Raw genomic sequence first — 13,801 nt, 5'->3', positions numbered from 1 at the left:
GGTAGAAGAACAGACACAGCAAAGCAGAAAACTGAAGATCTGATAGAGTTACAGAGCTTCAGAGACATCTGAATGCTCAATCAAGGCTGGTCTGTTATGCTATCAGGACTCTGTTTGAAAAATCCCAAACCCTAAAATACGGAATAGGGACATTTGGATAGATGCCTCAGATACTGGAGCTGAAGACCTGCTTAAAACCCCAAAGCTTAGAAGGTGACCCACCCTTCCCTAATAGGAGATAGCACCTACCCTGTGTTGGAAAATACTGCAGAAGCCTTTTCCCTACGAGGCAACAGTTGATCCCTCAGGAGCTACCCTCCTACTTCCTCCCCTGGCTACCAGGCTGATAAGTAGGATGAAAGTTAAGCATAACCCAACTAAGAAAATGAAAAGACTATGCAGTGAAAGAGTTGTGAGAATTAGCTAGGATGTACCAACAGAAGCCATAGATATACTCCTGGGATTGGATTTTTAAGGTGCTTGATCAAGGGTACCAGGATGTAACACTGGATAATCAAGAATTCAGTGACTTTCAGTTGCTTTCATGAGACATGGGATTTAACATCCTGGAAAGGATCCCAGAGGATGGGGCAAACTCTCTACTAGGGTGACTTTTAGAAGGCTGGAAAAAGTAATGGCCATGTTGAGGAAAGTAAAAGTACCTGAGCTGCCCTGGGAAACAGTAGAGAAATGTACATATAAGAGAGAATGAAGGAAGTGGCTACGTTGGAATGGATATATTAAAAAGGCCAAGGCCGGGCGCGGTGGCTCACGCCTGTAATCCTAGCTCTGGGAGGCCGAGGCGGGTGGATCGCTCGAGGTCAGGAGTTCGAGACCAGCCTGAGCAAGAGTGAGACCCCGTCTCTACTAAAAATAGAAAGAAATTATCTGGCCAACTAAAAAATATATATACAAAAAAATTAGCTGGGCATGGTGGCTCATGCTTGTAGTCCCAGCTACTCGGGAGGCTGAGGCAGTAGGATCGCTTAAGCCCAGGAGTCTGAGGTTGCTGTGAGCTAGGCTGATGCCACGGCACTCACTCTAGCCCGGGCAACAAAGTGACACTCTGTCTCAAAAAAAAAAATAAATAAATAAAAAGGCCAAAAGACCCATCAGAGGATTTTGTTTCAGGAAAGAATCCAAAAGCCACCATTCACTAAGGCCATTAGGAATGTGCTAGTGAGAGGGACACAGCATCATGAAGAAGTTCAGTGATGGCTGTTATCTGCAGGCTAAGCTTGGCCTTGTCAATAACCATAAGGATGATGGTGGGGTTGGGGGTGGGGGTGAGCAATACAGCCCAGGTGTCAGTGCTTAACTTCTAGAAGCCAAAAGTTGCAATTGCCATATGGCTAACAAGGTCAGAGGGGCAGCCAATGGGGCTTGACGGGTAGAGAGTTGTAGAGATCGTTAATACAGCATGACATCCTCAGGGGCAAATAGATGTGCAGCCAACATGAGTGTTACTTAACATCTATGATCACAAAAAGACAAAAATGGATGAGTGGGAGGCTGAGGATGGTTGCCTCAGTGAAAAGTCCGGTTCCCCTGCTAGTTCCTGGTCCTGAGCCAATTTGCATATACAGAACCCTTTGACCAAAACATGGCTAGGTCTTTAGGAGTAATATTATAGCATTATATATTATTAATATCATAATTCTCCTTCCCCAAAGGGACTTATGGCCATTTACTCAGGTGACTGTAAACCGAGGAAAAGGAAACACCCAGACATTTTGAGGAATATTTAAAACAGGGTCTGAATAGACAGTGACACATGGAGACTCAAGGTGTTACCATGCCCCCCATATTAGAGTAGACCTTAGGGAGGCCAGGTAATAAACAGAGAATTGTGCCTAATGCAAATTAGATGCCTATTACTTATTGATTGATATGATTCACTATAATAATGCTTATGGAAAAAAGGAGAAACGTTCCATCCCTTGGACATGGCTACAAAAAATAATCTTCCATATACTATTCCTAGAGACAAAAGTGTCATTAGCAAAAATGTTGAATGTGAGAATTATTGGTAGGAGGCTGAAATTTTGAACAGGAATTTATTAGATACCAGAGGTTTATAGGAAAGACATGAATTACAAGAAGAGTTCATTAGGCTTAGGTAAGCTCATGAGGCCATCAAAGAATTATGACTGATTAGGGAAGATCTATTTCCTCTTCTTGTGGAAGCCCTTAACTTCCACTTCACCTAACTACATTTAAAAGCTTAAGTATGGTAATCTGTTTCCAAGATCATAGTCAGAGGCACAGGAACCTCCACTCAGTAGTCAAGAACATTCTGTATGTCAGAAGTATTTAGTTCAGTAGGGACATATGCAAGAATCTATTCCTTTACAGTTTAAGTATTTTTCTATTATAATATTATCTCCTTATATTTTCCTGATATTTTTTAAATGATACGCTAGGCTTTTAATTCTCTGCATCTCAGTGGGTTCTGTGGGTTCATTTCTCTAATTAGTACACCATTAATCAGAGGCCCAGTTCTTAGATTGGCTCTCTTTCTCCACGCCAGTCCAGAAGGGTGGATAGGACTCAATCTTGGATAGTCTGCAATGATAAGTATCCCAATTATCCTGGTCTAGACACTTTTAGGATATACAATAATGGTTTCCCTTATAATTGTGGTTCCCAAATTGAGCCCCAGTTTGCATATGCAAATTGCAAACTGAATAATCCTCATAAGACTTTAAAAACTCCTCTGGAAAAGGACATCTTGGCAGTATATATCAAATGCTTTAAAAAAGCATATACCCTTTGACTAAAAAACTCCACTCCTAAATTTTTTTCTAAGGAAATATACAAAACTAAATGCAAAATTGCAAAGAATGTTCATCACAGCTTTATTTAATAGCAGAGACAGAGAGTGAAAGACTGACTATATGTCCAACAATAGGGAGTGAATAAATAAATTTATAGGATGAATTCAAAAAAGACACTACAGAAAAATATTTTTTGACATGGGAAAAATATTAGTATGTTGCTAAGTAAAAAACAGCAGACTGCAAGACAATAAATACAATGTATTTTTGTTATAAAAAATCAACAAACAAATATTGCTATGTTTTCAAAGTTTTCCACATTGGCTGCAATTCTGAGCTTTTTGTCTTATTCTAGCCTTAATGGAGATCTTTTGGATTAAAATTAACATCAGGAAATTTGGATCATCTTTTGGATAAACATATACATATATATATATACTTTAAAAGTATTTTTATATGTCTGTATAGACATATACACCTTCATACATACACACACATACACAGTGAAGGCAGAGAGACAGTAAGGATCAGAATAGAAAAGAACAAAATAATTGAATGCCCTGGTCTTCTTTTACAGTTCTTCTTGGCAAGGCTAATATAATATTCAAGAGAAAAATTCCTATCTCCTCCATATATCAAGCAGAAAGCAGAAGCTAGACAGCAACAGTTATTGAAATAACAACAACAGCAACCAAAACAAAAAATAGCATTATGTTTAAATTATTGTGTCGTGTACCCGCTCTCTCTCTTGCTCCCACCCTCTCTTGCTCCCACCCTCTCTCTGGCTTCTTGGCACTTGACTACATTGTTAGTGTTATGCACGCAGGAGAAATCTCCTAAGTCAGCTACACAATCAGATCAGAACTCTGGTGGAGGCTCTTAAGAGGTTCCTACTCAGCCCAACCCCCATTCACCCAGTAATTGCATCCTCCTTTCTTTTAGTCCTCAGGGCTCTGGCAGGTGAGGCATGGGGCTGGTCAGGGGAAAGCAGCAGGGCAGATGCTGCAGTTTTAAGTAAAATCAGGTGTTGCCTTCCCTGAAGTAAGATCTGTACAATGTCAATCCTTAAGTGACAGGTATTGGCAGCTGAACACTCAGCCTTCCCTTTCCATGCAAGAAGTATCTAGGCTTTCCCTTTTCCTCTTGCATTGCTCTATCTCCTTCATCTCCTCCTTAAAGTTCATTGAATAAGAATTTCTGTTTTGTAGATATTCATCTGATATGATTATAAGCATGTTGGAAATGCAAAAGTCCTTGGTAACAGAATCCACAAGTGTCAAACAAAACACACTTTAGTGTTGTTGGTGACTTAGGCTTCCACCTGTGGAGGGAATACAAAAGATTGAGTCCTGACTCTTTTCTCCATGTGCTAAGAGTTACAGGCAGAAACACAGCACACAAATTTGATAAGGTCAAAATATTAAATGGAGCTGAGAGAACATTCTTCAGGTTCCTTTTTTTTTTTTCTGCTAGGTCAGTCTGGAACTATTTCATCACAGAATTACAACCCAGATTGCAGAAACGCACATGTGCTCATGCACAGCTGATGTATGATCATCTTTATTATGTCTGGTCTATTTGCATAATGTGCCTCAGCACATTCTGGGATTGAACCAAGTAACAATCGGAGAGATCTGGCAGTCCCATCTTAACTAGTGTGTGGCTCCTTTGGGAGAAACAGTCTCACTCTTATCCAAGGGTACCTGGATGAAACATGATCACCATAATTATTAGTATGGGGTCCGTGCCTGTGATTCTCTAATCTAGTTGGGGCAAATGCAATCTGTGATGAAGTCCAACAATTCTGACTTTAGTTGGTATCTAAAGAGCAAATCAGTGGAAAAACCTCAGAACTTAAAATTCTGAAAAACTAAGCAACAATTATAGGGAAAGAGCACTGGACTAGCAGCTACTGATAAATCTTAACTAAGAATACTTTATCACCCATTTCTCTTCATCTAATATTCTGTCTAGGCAATCTGATCCATCCCTTATGGCTTTACCCCCTACCTATACACTAATATTTTAGTCCCAAATTTAAATTTCCAGTTCAGGGTTCTTCTGAACTCCAGACCGGTCATATCAATCATCTCTAACTGAAGGAGTCATGGGAATTTCAAACAGTACGTGTAAAAAAATGAACACATCAGCCACCCCAATAAACCTATTTCTTTTCCTTAAATTCCCTAAATTGGGAAATTATCCTAGATTTCTCCCTCTTTATCAACTTACCATAACCAAAGCTGATCATCAAACTAAACCTTACCCAGATTTGTCCTTCCTCAGTCCCCACCACCAGTACCCTAATTCGGGCCACTGTATCATTTACCCAAATAGCTGCTACAGCCTCCCCAATTTAGCAACTTTTAATCCCTTCTCTATACTGCAGCCTGGGGGCTTTCTAAAAAGCGTATCTACATATTACCTATGTAGTATTCTTGCCAAACATATTTAAACAGAATCTAACCATACGGAAACAATCAGAGGAATCCATATTTAGGTGCATTCTACAGGAAAACTGGCCTGGACTCTAAAAAAATGTTGATGTCATGCAAGATAAAATATAATTGGGGGAAGTGTTCTAGATTAAAGGGGACTAAATAGACAAGAAAACTAAACGTAAGCATGATCCTTGTTTGGATCCAGGATTAGTGGGGGTTAGGGGATGGGAATAGCTAGCATAGACATTATTGGGATATTAGGAAAAATTAGGATATCAACTGTGTATTAGATGATATTGAATCAATAAACGTCAAGTTTATTAGGTGTAGTAATGGTATTGTGGTTATTCAGGAGAATGCTCTCATTGCTAGGAGATGCATGCTAGGAGTGAAATGTGATCTGTAACTTCCTCTCAAACAATTCAGCAAAAAATTACATAGATTAGTGATAAAGAGAGAAAAAGCTAGTGTGGAAAAATATAAACAATTGATTAATCTAGTCTTTCAGCTTTCCTTCATGTTTAAAGTTTTTCAAAATAAAAAATTGTAGAGGAAAAAAAAAGCAAGCAGCCAGTCACCACTGCTAAACTGTTCTTTCCATAGACATCTTCCACGTTACAAAAACAACTTGAAGTTCTTGGAGATTAAAAAACAAATGGTAGGAAGGTCACCAAGGTTGAATTATCAAAGCCATTTATTCCCATCCCTAACAACTTGGGCAGGCTTAATTTGTAAGTGAGCACAATAACACAATTTAACCCAAGATTTAAAAGCTATAGAAGCGGCTAGATATTTCAACAGACAAATTGAATTCAAACCACCCATTTTTTTTACACATACAGGAATATAAAAACAATTACATGCAAACTCTTATTAAATATTAATAATAACCAGATAAGATACTTAGCTTCATTTTAGAGATGAGAAAATCAAAGGAAATGAAACTGAATTATGTCCTAGAGTTTTTATAAGTGCCAAATAAATAAGGTGCATTATTATGTGATACTAGAATGCAGATATTTCTTTAACATACCAATTTCAAGTCCTTTGGATATATACCCACAAGATGGAACTGGATGACATTATGTTAAGTGAAATAAGTCAGGCACAAAAAGACAAACATTATATGATCTCACTTATACTGGAATCTGAAGAAGTCGATCTCATAGAAACAGAGAGTAGAAAGGTGGTTACCTGAGACTGAGGAGTAAAAGGAGGGATGGGAAAAGGGAATATCTTTATCAAAGGGTATAAAGTCTTAGACTGGAGGAATATGTTTTAGTGATCTATTGCACTGCATGGTGACCATGGTTAATCATAATATAATGTACATTTCAAAATCGCTAAAAGAATAGATTTTCAATGTTCTCACAAAAAAATGGTAAGTTGATGAGGTATGGATATGTTAATTAGCTTGATTAAAAATTTCTACAATGTATACATAGATCAAAATATCACGTTGTACCACATAAATATACACAATTATTGTTAATTAAAATAAATAAATCAAAATAATGTGGCATAGAATTTTAAAAAACGAAGAAGATAGATAAAGGAAGATAAAGACTAAAAGTTATTTCAGGGACTCAGAAAATCTACCCAAAGGAAGAGAAGTCATTTTATCAAAAAGACACCTGCACCCAAATGTTTATTGCAGCACAATTCACAATTGCAAAGATGTGGAATCAACCCAAGTGCCCATCAATTCATGAGTGGATTAACAAATGTGGTAAATGTATACCATGAAGTACTACTCAGCCATAAAAAATGATGAATTAATGCCTTTTGCAGCAATTTGGATGCAACTGGAGACCATTATCCTAAATGAAGTATCTCAAGACTGAAAATGCAAACAGCACATGTGCTCCCTAATAAATTGGAACTAACCAATGGGCACACATTGTGCACAGAAGGAAGTAAAAGTCATTGGAAATCAAGCAGGGGGGAGAGAGAAAAGGGGAGGAACAAAAACCTACCTAATGGGTATAAGGAACACTATTCAGGTGATGGGCACACTTATAGCACTGACTCACGTAATACAAAAGCTATCCATGTAACAGAAACATTTGTAACCCCTTAATATTTTGAAATAAAATTTAAAAAACAAAAGCTTCAAAAACAGTGGCCTGGCTGGACATGGTGGCTCACACCTGTAATCCCAGCACTTCCAGAGGCTGAGGCAGGAGAATCACTTGAGCCCAGGAGTTTGAGACCAGCCTGGGCAACATAGCAAAAGTTTGTCCCTACAAAAGATTAAAAAAAAAAAAAAATTAGCCAGGCATGGTGGCATGTGCCTGTAGTCCCAGCTACTTGGGAGGCTGAGGCAGGAGGATTGCCTGAACCCAGGAGTTCCAGGCTGCAGTGAGCTATGATCACACCACTGCACTCCAGCCTGGGTGACAGAGTGAGACCCTGTCTCTACAAAAACACAAAGGAGCAGCCTTTAGTGTCAAATGATATAGAGAATGGCAGAACACAGGTAAAATACTGGGGTTGGGGAGCGCTCATATGTCAAATTAGATGTGGTAGGGCATGCTTTGCCACAAGATGGCACTCACAGTTCCTCTCTTTCTGAGTTTTCATCAATAAACGTTCTGCAAATTTTTTATTGTCATAGAACAAAGAGACTATTTTATGTTTCACAACTTACCTATAGCATTGTGTTTCATGTGCTATCATTTTCCCACAACTTACCATTGTTTTTCCCTTTAGAACATGAAGATGCATAATGAATGCTGGAATTGACTGAGGCAGAGGGAGGGGGGGCATTAGAACCCAGAGAAGGGAACAAACATAATGCTATTGCAGATACTCAGTACAAAGCCTCAGCAAAAGGCTGTTGGATTAGACAATCAGTTGATGACTAATGAGCTTTAAGAAAACCAAGAATAGTGATGGCAGTGGAAGCCACACTACCTGGTGCTGAGGACTTAGAATGAGCTGAGAAAGTAGAAGCAGTGAATATATATAGACTTTGTGTTTAGCATATCTGCTATGAAAGAAAGGAGGGGAAATAGGTGGACTTTCTCCTTCTAAGGAATTCTTTTACAAATAAGGGCTTGTTTGCCTTATACATAGGTTTTAAATATTTGACCAAAATACCTATAAAGTGGCAGTCACCTCACAGAAAAGATATCTCTATAAAACAAATGCAACTGTGCTGCAGAGATATTTCTACTTAACTAAATAACCCCTTTAGTCCAACATTATAGCACTTATTTCTTTTCAAAATAATTTCATAACTATTTCTCATATTATTTTGTCCATTAAGTGAATGTTTGAATCACTCAAGGTCTATAAAGATCACAAGATTTGCCTAACATTGTACAGCTAAACAGAAACAGAGCTATAGGTCAAAGCTTTCTTATGTCTAAACCCATACTCCTTCTACTGAATTATTCTTTCTGCCACTTGATTTCTAGTTCAAGTTTTCTGCTTATCATCAACTTTATTTTTCTAGCATGCATAAAATGACAATGGCTTTTTGAAATTACCCTGTTTTGAATAGTTTCCATGTTATCTCAGATATGTAACAGTTAAAAGTTACCTGGCTCCAAAACAGTATGGGAACATATGCTCATTATTATCTCTGCTTTGTGTAAAACTAAGTGTATCCTTGAGCTGAATTGAAAATAACTTACAAATTATGGTGCTGTTGCAGAGATGAGATCTGGTGCTTATTGTTTCAGGTGGATAGGTACTTTCACTAGAATACAGTCTTAGCACACAAACCAAAAGTTTTCTTTTCTGCCAGTAAAGCTAACCTTTACCCATTCATTTTTCTCTCTTTTTTTTTATCATCCAAGGTGAAAATAGTATCATATGTCTGTATTTGTGTAAATCTACGCAAAATCTGATACCTTTCAACATAAGGAAGAATGAAACTAAGATAACTTTAGCTTTCTTCTTCTCATTCACTTATCCTACCCCAAATATTAAAAGAAAAAAAAAGGTGGAGGGGCTTTCTATAGCTAGTTCACCAATAACTCCATACAAGCAAAACAAAAGAAACCTTCAAACTTGCTTTGTGGCTAGGCCTCCATGGGGAACAGCCTTCTTACTGAGTTGGAAAGAATAAAGGGTATTTTTGAACTTACAAGTGCCTGAAAACATCATGTCTGCAAAGTGTGGTTGGCATTTTTATGCATTTTAAAGAGCCTAATGAAGCCCAGCTCCATACAAATTCCTACTAAAGATGAAGAATGGGAAATGGTTCTTGCCACCCAGGGGTCAGAGTGGTGGTTATTGCTCCAACCAATTGTACAAAGGAGACCTGTCATTTACAGATAGTTCCAAAGTCTTGCACTAGCAAGAACACCATGAGGACTGGCCCTTACCCAAAGAATTTACTCAGAGAGATATTTAATATGGAGTAAATAGAGCCTCAAAGAGAATAGCTTTTAAGGAAGGCTTTGAAAAGGTCAGAAGAAGATGAAACGAGGAATGTTGTTACTTAGTGCCTATATTAAACAAATGCTTGCCTTAGCTCTTCTTCAGCATGTCTCAAAGTGTGGCAAAGTAATGACTTGCCCACTTTACAGACAAAAAATAAGTTGGAATGTGAAATTTTTCATTAGAATGGGCCCTCAGGCTAACAGGTTTTTTTCAAAGTGTGTGAATGCCCTATTTCCACCAGCCTGGAGACCCCCTCCTATCTCAGAGACATATCTACTGCTCTGTGAACAGTCCACAACTGTTTAGATTTCAGATGTTCTCCCTTAACTGTCATGCCAGTTAAGTTTGGAAACTCTGTTTTCCCTAATGCTTATGTCATGTCCTATCACTTCAGGCCCTTGCTTTAAGAAGAAAGTAACCAGTCACTGCTACCATTATAGCAGACAGCACTTTAGGTGTTAACTTTTCTGGGTTCATGGACACTTTTCTATTGTAAAATCCACTGGCTAATGAAATTAAATAAATTTTTTAGTCATACATAACATCACTCCCTACAGCTGATTTCTTTTCTGCTACTATTCATCTCTAGTCTTTATACATATAAATGTATTCATCTATTCCACAAATGTGACTTAGCACCTGCCAAGCACCAGGTATTCTAGACAATGGGTTTATAGAAGTGATCAAGGCAGACAAGGTCCTCCTGTCATGGACCTACATTTTAAATAGGTAGGAATGGAAGAGTAGGGGCTGAGGGAGATGACAGGCAATAAATAAACAAGATAAATTCAGAGAGTGATAAGTCCCATGAAGACATGAAAACAGGTTAATGTATTTGAGACTGGTGAAGAACTGCTTTTGTTTGAATAGTCAGAAACTACTGTCCTGAGGTGAGGTGTTGAAGCATCACATTTGAGCCAGGACCTGATGATGACAAGCCAGCCATGCATCGATTTGGGAGGAAAATGTTGTAGGCAGGGAAAATAGCAAGTACAAAGGTTTTGAAGCAGAACAAGCTTGGGGTGTTTGAGAAACAAAAAGAAGGCCAAGGTTGGTGAATCCTAATGAAAGGAAGTGGGAAGTAGGACATGAGTTCTGGGAAATCTGAGAAGCAGGCTGGGGCTGCTAGATCATGAAGAAGTTATTCATGGGGGGGGTCTCAAGAACGATAAAGTTTTTGTTTTTGTTTTTTCTAACTCCTAAATATTTTAGTGTATTTTTCATAAGATTAAGGACAATTATGAATGTATAATTACCTTAGGAAATTTTTACTAATAGAGCCATAGAATAATTATTGAAATCAGAAAATAATATTGATATATTATCTAATTTATAAATCTTTCTTAAATTTTGCTAATGGTCCCAAAAATGTCCTTTATAGGAATTTTATTGATCCAACCCAGGATCACACATGGCATTTAATTTTCATGCCCCTTTAGTCTCCTTTAATCTGTTCCTCATCCTTCTTTGTCTTTCACGAACTTGACAGTTTTTAAAAGTACTAGCCATTTATTTTGTAGAATGTCCTTCAATTTGGGTTTGTCTGATGTTTCCCTGAGATTAGATTCAAGTTATACAAATTGTGAAAAGGTTATCCTTTTCAACGTAGCATGTCAGGAGGTACACAATGTCAGTTTGTTCCATTATGAATATGCTAGGGGGGGATTAAAAATTGTATATTTTGCTAGGAAAAGATCAATGAATGTTTATGCTTTAAAAGATCGCAAAAATATGGTGTTAATTCTAAAACTGAAAGTATAATGTAGGCAAATTTCTATGAATCAAAAGCAAATATAAGAAGGCTTCCTTACTTGTTCAAAACCCTGAAGATAGCCTTGGAAAAAATCTCAAGAGTCATTAAATATTAAGAAAGAAAAAGATAAAGAACAGAATGTGTTATTAATTGTAAGGAAAAAGACATGTTTAAAAACTTCTAATAAATAAAAATAACTATGATTTTGAATATAAATCTACATAGTTACACACAATAGACTAGATATTTAGGTAAATAAGTTCACATAGGTAATGTGAAAAGGAATTATTGAGTATTTATGAAATTGAAATTAGTTTAGACACCCCAGTGGCAATCAAAAGGGTCTCCAAAATATTATTTTCCTCCAAATATAGTACATAATTTATTTTGCCACGAATACTAGCTAAAAGCAAACAAACAAGAAAAGTGTGGTTGGAAATTTTGTCACTAGGAATAACAGGGAAGGAAAGGACCCAAAATCCAAAGTCTATATAGAAAATATTAACATAAGAAATGAGAGAAGATGGGGATTGAGCAAGAAGTTCTGTAACATGAGTTAACTTGTCCACTTTATGATTCAGTCCATACCCTTGAAGGCATGGACTACAGTTGTTTTCTGGTATAATTTTCTTTATCAATCCCTCTTTTAAAATATGGTATCCAGAAATAAAACCAAAACTCTGTATGAAATCTGGCACATACAATGGGACTACTGCTTCCCTTTTGATCACTGTAGTTCTATTAGTGCCTGAGTTACTTTCAAATCTAATCTGAAGAATTTTAGAGATGAAGAACCAAGTCTCTCACCAGGTCTGGTTCCCTCAATTTTCAAATGAGGAAAATCAAGTGCATTAAAATGAACTGATTTTCCCAACAGGACACTACTGATGAGCAAACAGTTTAGGATTAGAGCTCCAGAACACTGATAGAGACATTGTAAAGACATCACTATCAAAAGAACACCACCCAGGGAGTTCATGGGACAGAACACTGGACTTGGAGTCAGGAAACTTGTATTTGAATCCTAGCTTTGAAGGCAAAGCTAGGATTATTTCCTATGAGACCACAGGCAAGTCTCTGTAGCTGTATGTAAAAGGGGCATAATGAGACCTACTTCATAAAAATGTTCATATATACTCAATGTAAAAGTGCTTTATAAAAATATTAAATATTAAATCTACTAGAATGTATTATCATGATGATGATCACATAGTCACTACTTGTTTAAATGGTTACAATGTCTTTCAAGTAATTAGATTGTTATGTGGATCTTGTGTAACAGATATTCTATGTCCATAATTCTCATGCTTCAGAAAAGATGCTGCCTATGTTTAAATGTGCCTTTAGATAATATTTTTAAACTTTTAATTATGAAAATTTCAAACATACACAAAGGCAAATTGAATATAATGAATCTCACGTATTCACCACTTAGCTTCAATATTTTAAAAATTCTGCCATTCTTTTTTTTTGTATTTGGTAAAATATACAAAAAATTTACTATTTTAATAATTTTAAGGGCACAGTTTGGTGGCATTAAGTACATTTACATTTGTTGTATCTGCTATTCTTACATCATCTAAACCTTGACCCACTCCCCACCTATCCAATCAATGATTATGAGAATCTTACCTTTTAAATCAAACATCTAACACTTGAATTTTCATCTCAATTTGTATGCAATTTTTTTGCTGTAAACCTGTTTCCCCTTCAACAAAATGAGTATCATAGAACCTCTTTCTCAAAGTTGTTGTAAAATTTAAAGTTTTCTCTGCAATGTCATATAGCAGTTACTCACTAAATGTGAGCTCACTTGCTCCCACCATTCATATGGTATGACTGTTCTCAGAGAAGTTGTCCTGAGGACATGATGGATGCCACTTCAATGATGTGATGGCTCTCAAGTTTTATTTGGAGTATTTTCTTGACATTTCTTCATTGTTCCTTTGCACCTTATCAAGGGGGGATATATAAGTCTAAGTTCCTTATCTAATAACGGTCTTTGTAGAAAAGTAATGAAGAGTTCTTCATATCTAGGTGATAGCATTTAATAAAATAAGCTCCAGTAGCCTAAGGGAAAAGTTCCTCAAGTCATTGCAGCCATTTTTCAAGTGTATTGCTGGGCAAATAGAAAACACCTTTGACTTCCCTTTATTGATGGAATCACTGTGGAGGAAAATGCTGACTCTCCTCTTCTGGGTCACTGCTCTAACTAGGCTTTGTCATCTCTGACAGGTTCTTCTCAGCCTCATTTTGTCCTTTTGCACAGTAAATGGAGAAATATTCTAATACCTACTCCTGTGCTTTGAGATTTGTAATAAGTACCAAAGCATTTCAATAAGCATTTAAATGGCTTCAGCCTACATCTCTATATTAGGTACTCTAAAATCAACATCTCCAGCCAACAATTCTCTGACTCAAAGAATCTTCTGAAC

The sequence above is a fragment of the Lemur catta genome, chromosome 14 (genome assembly GCF_020740605.2).
Source record: "Lemur catta isolate mLemCat1 chromosome 14, mLemCat1.pri, whole genome shotgun sequence".
Classification (NCBI taxonomy): Eukaryota; Metazoa; Chordata; class Mammalia; order Primates; family Lemuridae; genus Lemur; species Lemur catta.
Note: the sequence above shows the minus strand (reverse complement) of the source record.